The 9471-nt window shown below is 36.4% G+C and overlaps 1 non-coding gene across 1 annotated transcript; it reads right to left on the bottom strand.

The window, feature by feature from the left end:
* Window positions 1-8796: 8796 nt before the first annotated feature.
* Window positions 8797-8900, bottom strand: LOC126033184 (U6 spliceosomal RNA). Its single transcript, XR_007504324.1, has one exon. It is a non-coding gene; the product is annotated as a U6 spliceosomal RNA (small nuclear RNA).
* Between the last annotated feature and the right edge of the window lie 571 nt (window positions 8901-9471).

Raw genomic sequence — 9471 nt, forward strand, 5'->3', positions numbered from 1 at the left:
TGAAGTCAAAACATAAGTAAATCTTGTTTGAGTTAAGATGTAAGAAGGTGACACCTGAGCTATAGAAATAAGCAGGCAGGCAAGGTAGACTGAAAGAATATTCTGGACAGAAAAGAACATGAGCAAAGCTTCAGAATCATCAAAGTGCATAGCATATTTGAAGAGTCAGATTTGCTTCATTTCCTCTGACAGGGATAGTCAATTTCCAGCAGCCAAGTACAGGAGACATAATGTATCTAGACTTCAGCAGGGCATTTGTCCAGGCCTAGCATGATATTGTTGTGGACAAGATGGAGAAATATGGACTAAACAATAGTTCTATTAGATGAATTAACAACAGTTAGGTGAATAAATGAACCCAAAGGATGCTGATTAGTAGATGGACGTCAGCATAGAGGATGGTCTGGTGGAAGACATGTGGGGAACATACTTTTATCGAAAGCATCATGAGCAATTTTTTAGATAGAAGAATAGAACTTCACTAATTCTTAACCAATCTGCAGAATATATGGATCCCAGGGAGATAATGAGTAGTTTTAATGATAGTAATTTGATTAAAAACTATATATTGGCAAGTGGGACCAATTGAGATAACATTTATATGGATGAATATTTTCAAGACTGAACAGAAATGCAAACAAGATGTGTGTATGTAAACAACTGCATCCACACTCAAGTTCACATCCCCAAATACATGGGGAAAACATGGACAGTAGGATATACATGAGAAATGAACCTTGTCTTGCACAAGGCAGACCTGAGTTCAATCCCTTGTTCCACTTATGGTTCCCTGACCCCCACCAAAAGTGATCCCTAAACACAGAGCCAAAAGGAGGCCTGGAAAGCTGCCTTATGTGGCCTGTAAAGAAGAAACAAACTAAACCCCAGGAACTCACAGGAACTATAATAGTTCTGCCATGCAAAGGCCTTCGGCAATAGCTCTAAGGTAATAGAAATCTAAATCTGAAAAAAAAATAAAAGAAATGTAAATCTGGAACCACTGTGCATAAGTTAGAGAGAAATGATTTCTGCTCTGTGGAAGAACATTATAATAGTAAGTGCTTCCCAGGAATAGAACCAACTACCCCTTTGATAGAACCAACTTGTGTGTTGTCTGTTGTGTGTTGTGTGTTGTTGGGGAAGAATTCCTTTTGTTTCAGAGAGTTCATGACTTCTGTCCTCCTCTTAACCAGCCCTTTGGTGTTCATATTATTTCCATGAATATTCAGAGTCCACCATGAATGTTCTTTGAGCATATAGTAAATCTACTTTAAGCTTCTTCTGTGCACCAAGACCAGAGCTATCATCCTGCACCAGGACTTAGAAAGATACTTGTTTTAGTTCTAGCTTATTTCTAGGAACTTAGGTGTGGTGATTAAAGTGGTGACAGTTTCTTTGATAGTTCTTTTTTGTTGTTGTTGTTGTTGTTTGTTTTTTGGTTTTTGGGCCACACTTTGTGGCACTCAGGGGTTACTCCTGGTTCTATGCTCAGAAACCGCCCCTGGCAGGCTCAGGGGACCATATAGTATGCCAGGAATCAAACCCAGGTTGGTCCCAGTTCAGCCCGATAATTCTTCTACAGAAAGCTAAGTCCAACTTCCCATACACTTGGACTTGTCTCTATGACATGTTTGTCAAAGGGAATATGGTGGCAACTGTGGAACTTCTAAAGCTAAATTGAAGGAATTTTTGTTTATTTTAGTCCACTCTTATTGGATTGCTCACTTAGTGAGCAATATATATATGTATATATGTATATATATGTATATATGTATATATATGTATATATGTATATATATGTATTAGAGAAAAATGGGGAAATGGGTAAAAATCCAGTTAGTGCAGCCTTTAGTAAATTTGAGTCACTCCAACTGAAACCACAAATATCACTTGGGACAGAGATGTCATTTCCTTCTAGTTCAGACCAAAGTTCACATTCAAGTAGAGAATGAATAATCATAGAGTTTTCAATCATTAAGCTTTGAGACATATAGCATAGCAATAGGTAATGAGAATATCAGGTAACATTTTGGGGATCTGTTTATAGCTTCTATATGGAGGGACAAGTTCTAAGACTTTATAACATTAGAATTTTTACATTTTCTACACCAAGCATATGTTGATCCAGAGTTCCATACTTTTATTTAGGAGTATTTAAATAAGAGTTTATTTAAACTTAAAATTGTTTAAGTTTCCAAAGAACCTCTCATGTGTGTTCTATTTATTTACCATATTAAAGTTAAAAGTGTTAGAAAGTGCAGCAGTTTTGGAAACAGTATAAAGTCACTTCCTGAAGTTAAAGATAGTGCTATCATGTGGTGCAGCAATTTTACTCCTGAATATCCATTCAAAAAATCTGAAAGCACTATTATAACCAGAACCACCCCCAAAACTTATTGCAGCATTATTTATAGTACCTAGGACATAGAAACAACTCAACTTGCCATCAATAGATGATTGGACAAACAAGATTGTGATATACATATAAGCACAATAGAATACTATTCAGCTGAATAAAAGATAAAATCTTGCGATTTGAGGCAAAATGTGGGGATCTGAGGCATTTATGCAAAGTGAAAAAGTCAGGGGGAAAGTATTGGGTGATTCTCCTCTGTGTGGAGTTATGAAGTTGATAAACAAAATTTTTGAGTGGAATCATAATCATAGAACTGAAATTTATTGCTCTGAAAACAAATTGTAGTATGAATCTTGTGCACTAAGCATAATCAGTTGACTCAAGAAGTTGAAAATCTAGTATGAAATTTATGGGGTGCTTTTGTGTAAATCTATAAGCCAGTTAACCTAAGAGCAACTGGTCAGTGAGACCAGACAGTATTTTAAATGTATACTTTTGGAAGGCATCTAAAAAATTACAATTCCAACAGCCCACACACCAAATTTAAAAAATAATTATAGAAAGCAAGTAAAACTATGTTCAAAGAGCTATTTTACTAGCTCAAGTTCAGCACCCCAAAAGAAAGAGCATCCATGACATCACAGATGGAAACAAAATAATTGGAATCAGTTATTTCCCCCCACTAAGGTATAAAATCTATATAGAAATTTGAGGGGCCGGTGAGGTGGCACTAGATGTAAGGTGTGTGCCTTGCAAGTGCTAGCCAAGGAAGGACTGCTGTTCCATCCCCCGGCATCCCGTATGGTCCCCCCAAGCCAGGGACAATTTTTGAGTGCTTAGCCAGGAGTAACCCCTGAGCATCGAACGGGTGTGGCCAAAAAAAAAAAAACAACCCAGAAATTTGATATAATACTATAACAAATTGATTTCTCTAGGCATTGCAAAGATAGAATATGGAGATATAGCATCAAGACTTGATCTAAGGTGCAAACTCCAGTGCAAATCCTTCTCTTGGTACCTAGAGAATATTTATCCTGATTCTCAGCTTTCACATCACTCTTTCTCTTTGGAAGAGATACAGAATGTGGAAGCACATCAATATCTGGATAATATGGCTAGAAAAGAAAAGGAGAAAGTTGGAATTTTTAACTGTCATGGAATGGGAGGTAATCAGGTTTTCTCCTATACTGCCAACAAAGAAATTAGAACTGATGACCTTTGCTTAGAGGTCTCCAAACTTAATGTCCCTTATACAATGCTCAAATGCCACTACATGAAAGGCAACCAACTTTGGGAAAATGACCCAGCAAAATTAACCCTGCAGCATGTGAACAGTAATCAGTGCCTGGAAAAAGCCATAGAAGAGAAAATCCAAGAGCCCAGTATTAGAGACTGCTTTGAAAGCCCGTACCAGTAGTGGTTTCTTCGAAATGTCACACTTCCAGATATAATCTGAGATCAAATTTACAAAAAGAGGGGGAAAATAAGGATTGACTGGGCTACCTCAGCATACACTTCTGCCACATTAAAGTAGCAAAAAAGGAAAAGTGCTTTTCCTCTCTGCAGGATGTAAGATTAATCAGCCATTAAAACTTAGACTCCTCTGGCTTTTCACTAGCTGTGAACCAGCCTTCCTATCCAAGGACATGAAACTATGTAGTAGCGAGACTGTGCATAATGATGTTTACAATATTGAAAAGTCTTTTAACCAAAATCATTCTAAAGAGATTCAAACAGCTGATGTAATGTGCTTTCCAGAGAACTGTACCTTTTATGGTTTGCTTGATAAACAAATTAAAAGTAAACCATCGAGGGCCCGGAGAGATAGCACAGCGGTGTTTGCCTTGCAAGCAGCCAATCCAGGACCTAAGGTGGTTGGTTCGAATCCCGGTGTCCCATATGGTCCCTTGTGCCTGCCAGGAGCTATTTCTGAGCAGACAGCCAGGAGTAACCCCTGAGCACCGCCGGGTGTGGCTCAAAAACCAAAAAAAAAAAAAAAAAAAAAGTAAACCATCGGAAATTGGAAGCAAAACTAAGGTGGCTTGAAGGAAAGAGAGAGTAATAGGGGAAGAAATATTTGTATATTTTAGTGACAAATTATTTTAACTAGCAAAATAACAAACACTAAATTATTTTTATAAACATAAAAAGTTATATACTTATTAATATATTTCATATAATACAAATATGATCAATATTCACAAAATAAATTTTTGTTTTGTTTTTGGAACTATACCCAGCCATACTCTGGAATAATGTATGCTGAGGATCAAAACTTCTCCGACATATACTCAGCTCATTAAGCTATCTCTCCAGCCTAATAAATACTTTTGATGAAAGTCACTTCCAATGTTGAAAATTGTTCAAAGAAAGGCAATGCTGGGTGGAAGATGTAGTTCAACATTTGGGTTCTGAGAGGGTTCTGGGCTCAATCTTCAACACTGCAGTGAAGGTGGGGAAGAGTTATCATTTTTGTTACTTTACCATTCTGTTTAAATAGAAACTAAATGTTTTCTTTTATCTGCTTCGTCTTCAAATTATTTCCCTCTCACTTGTCATGTAGCCTTTAGAAAAGTTTTCCATACACCAGAGAATCAGAGTAAACATGGTAAACATTGCATTGACATTATTAGTGTAGTTTTGACCTCCAAGACTTCTCAATCTTGATATCTCAATCAGATAATCTTGAATCTGGGGGATTTACAAAGGTTCCGAGACCATACTTGGAGAACCCCTGCTCTCAAGAGATTATGTGTGAAGTTAGATTATGTGGGAATTTACGTATCACAGGTGGTAACAGGTAACAGGTCCACATTGTTTAAAGATTTTGCATTTTGACAAGGATGCTACTCTTTCTCTTCAGGACAAGTCTGTGTGAAGGCAGCATTTCTGAAATATAGACAGTCCATTGTCTGGTGAAGAATCTCCATCCTGTCTGCTTCACAGGCTTGAGCTAACTCCACCTCCCTTCAAATCTGGCCCCAGCAAGAAATGAGACTATACCTTATGACCAGCCCCACTGCAGACCCAAAAGTTGGCCTAGTGGCCAAGGCACCCTCTCTAGACCAAAAAGTTCCATCTCTGGTGCCACCACACACCCAGAACAGTCAGTATTCAGGAAGCTCTGCTGCCTGTGATTCCCAAAATCACAAAGGATGTTTGATCTCCACAGCCAGTTATGTGAGAGTACCACCAACTCTCAGTGAGAACTTCAGCTAACATGAATAGAGAGCTAGTAGGGCACTTGTTTGGCACTTGTTCAATCCAGGTTCCATCCCTAACACCTTATATAGTCCCCCAAACCTTTTCATTAATGATCCTCGAGCATAGGATAAAGTTCCAAGTACTTCCCCAAAACAATCAATTAAAATTAAAAGCTGTTGGAGTACTATGGCCAGGAGTTATTTTTTAAATTTATTTTAAAGAAATGCATTACATAGTTGACATTACTAATTATAATACATCTTTAGGAAGACCAAAAGCAACATTTTTTTTTAAAAAATAGAAAGTTGAAAGAAAAAATAAAGAAATGGAAGAGAAAGGAGAATATTTTTGAAAACTATTGACTCACATTGAATTCAATAAAGCACCAGCAGAAAGTTCTTTTTTTTTAAAGGATAAGAGTTAAAAAAAAATACAGCAATAACGATATAAGAGTGGCAAGTGTTGATTTTTGCATAGGCCCAGCAAAATGTGGGTAAATGGGGAAAAAAAAAAAAAAGCCTTGTCCTAAATACAAAGAAACTTTATCCCTGAAGTTCTCTGGCATAAGACCGACTGGGCTCCAGGATGTCCAACCCCTTAGTCATTTTCTGTGGTGAATTTTTTTTTCACACATTAGCTGTTGTTGTTGTCCGGTTTCTATAGTTAAAGATTCTGGTTTCTGTGTTTCATCAAAGTCAGGATGTGGAGCGTCTTCCAGTTTCACCTCGCCATCAGATGCGGAGCATCCTGTATGGCCAGAAGTTTTCCCCTCCTAGAGAGCTCCCCATATAAAAGAGTGACTCCCACTGAGCAAGAACATTAGCCTAACCTGTGAGTAATAGTGACACTCTCCTCCCAACCATAAGCACTGCATGTTTATAGTCCCAATTATCATAGCAATAGTGGATAAAGAGGATACAGAGTTAGACAAGGAAATTAAAAAAAAAAAAGATGACAGGCCAGAGTAATAACACAGCGAGTAGGACATTTGCCTTGCACACAGCTGTTCTCGGTTCGATCCCCAGCATCCTATATGATCCCCCAAGCTTGCTAGGAGTGATTTCTGAGTGCAGAGCTAGAAGTAATCCCTGAGTGCCACAAGGTGTGGCCCCAAACCCAATTAATAATAATAATAATAATAATAATAATATAAGACTAATTTAGTCAAGGGCATTAAAAGAACCATTAAGACAAGAGAGCCAGCAGGCAATCTTGATGTTACCCAGTACCCATCACTTGAAGTCTATTTCTTCCTTGTTTTATGGACAGAGAGGGTTTAATGAGGAATTAACAGAGAAGTGGCAATGACTCTTGTCATGCCCACTTTAGGCAATTAGACTGAGTTCTTCATTGTGTTGGAAACGTATGCTTTGAGACTTGTAATACAGAGGTAATATGCTTGTTTATTTTAATTAAATTATTGAAAATTAGAAATGATATCATATCTAGCTTTTCCTAGCAATGTAGAAATTTCCCAGAACTTTTAGCTGCAGATTTTTAGTAATTGCATTGTGCTAATCAACTAAAATGGCTCAGTATAAATGTTAATAAATAAACATAATCATAACCATAGACATTCCAATTGCCAAGAATCCAAGAAGTCATAAAATTTGTCCTGATACCTCCAGGCATGTTTTATCTTCCCGTCAGTTCTCTGCAGATATTTCAGAAATAAGTCCTATCCTGAAGGACTTTTCACACCTTCTTTTATGGTCAGGTCTCATAGCCTAGAAAAAATAATTATTAAAATATTTTAGAAAATATTGAAAAGATTGACATATTGGGAGCAATATATTTATTTAAAGGAAAATTTTAATTATTAAAAAGGCAGAGTAGGGGGCAAGCGGAAGAAAAAAAATGAGGCAGAGTATATAAGCAGTTGCAGTCATATTAAGACTAAACATTTGGCTTTCATTATAAGTCAATCACTGCTTAGTATTCTTTTATCCAGCTTATTTTATTAACAATCAAATTCTAATATATTATTAATTGGACCTTAAAATTTTATTTATTTATTTATTTTTGGATTTTGGGCCATACCCTGAGCCACTCAGGGGTTACTCCTGGCTCTGCACTCAGGAATCATTTCTGGCAGGTTCAGGGAATGATATGGGATGCCAAGGATTGAACACAGGTTCGTCCCAGGTTGTCCTGTGTCAGACGCATGCTAGGCAAATGCACTACCTCTGTGCTATTGCTCTGGACCCCTAATTGGGCTTTATAAAAATGTTAGTTCCACTTTAATTATGCTTTGATACATTTAAAAGATTTTAAATTGAAAATATATGTCAGTTTTAAACACTTTTCTGGGAAATTATTAAAGTTAATATTTGTATAAGATTGTGGTATCTCTTTGATACCATTAGGAGTAAATTATTTATAGGAAGTCCAATTAGAATATCAAATATTCTTTTTGTTTTAGATAATATTCTTAATTTTTACTCTATGGTATTTTTAAAAGGTTTCTTGCATTTCCAATGATACTCAAAATATAAAATATCTAGTGAATACTTCACATATTCTGAGACAAAGAGAATAATCCTTTCTTTGATACCCATAAGTCAAACACTTTAGAGCCAATTATAAATTAAGGCTATGAAAACTAACTTGAAAGATATTTGCACATCTGTGTTTACAGCAGCATTATTCACAATAGAGAAGACAGAATCAACTAAAAACCCATCAACATATGAAACATTGCAGTCTGTGTACTTAATGCATACTACTCTGCCATTTAAAAAAAGAAAGATGAAATGGTGTCCTTTAAAACAAAATGGATGGATTTGTTTTTGGTGAGGGAACCACATTTGACTGTGCTCATGGTTTATTCCTGGCTCTGTACTCAGAGATTACCCCTGCACTTGGTGAGCATCATGGTGGCTAGAAGGAACAGTGGAGTAACAGCAGGAATGAGACTTTACATTGGTAGGATGATGCTGGAACTTTGGTGAGGATTATAGAGTTTTGAGGGCAAAGCCCTGAAATTCTGTAGCATTTTAAATCAATTATAATTCAATGCAAATAAAAATCAATGACAATATGCATTCTACTGACAAAATGAGGGCAGGTTTTTATAGGGACTATATATACTGCTATGATCACAATTTTCACCTTATATGTGATGGAATCAGAGCAGAGACATCCTCAATTCAAAATGCACGAACTTAACTTATGAAGCTGAGGAAGTAGATGATGAATAGTCAATAAACAGACTAAACTTGTTCTTTTCTTTTATTAATAATATGAAATGCTTCATGAATTTGCATGTCATGCAATGGCCATGCTAATCTTCTCTGTATTGTTCCAATTCTAAAATAGTTCTTAATGAGCTAAATAAAAATACAAGAAGAGCCTTTGGCATATCCCAAACACACTGCTCCATTAGCTGTGATGTTCTTCAAAAATGCTAGAGCAATTAAATTGAATGTTAGGCAAGTCTCAACTAAGAACCATTTAAGGTGAATGGTCTGTCAAACATTTGTGATAAATTGGACCTTCCTCCATGAAGGAAATCTGGAAGCTGATCTACCAAACCTTTTGAAGACTTCTTGAAGCACTAATTTATGAAAAACTCTGATACTAAATCTCAATTCACACCAGAAATTAGCTCCATTAGAAATGCGCATTGGTCAAGAGATGGGTGTTAGAGAATTGCATGACTGAAACTCAATCATATACAGCATTGTAACTGTGTATCTTGCATTGATTCAATTTTTAAAATTAAAAAAAAATGCTTATAGGCCTTAAGTCCTCTATTATAATGTCTAGTACATGTGGCTACTGAGGAAAGCCCTTTTACTTGTTTTGGAATTAGAGATTTATTAGAACAGAATTAGCTCTAGACTTTCAACCCATACTGAAGATTAATAAGGATGATTCTGTGCATAATTAAAAAAGAGGACTAGTCTTTG

The sequence above is a fragment of the Suncus etruscus genome, chromosome 16 (genome assembly GCF_024139225.1).
Source record: "Suncus etruscus isolate mSunEtr1 chromosome 16, mSunEtr1.pri.cur, whole genome shotgun sequence".
In the NCBI taxonomy this organism is placed as follows: Eukaryota; Metazoa; Chordata; class Mammalia; order Eulipotyphla; family Soricidae; genus Suncus; species Suncus etruscus.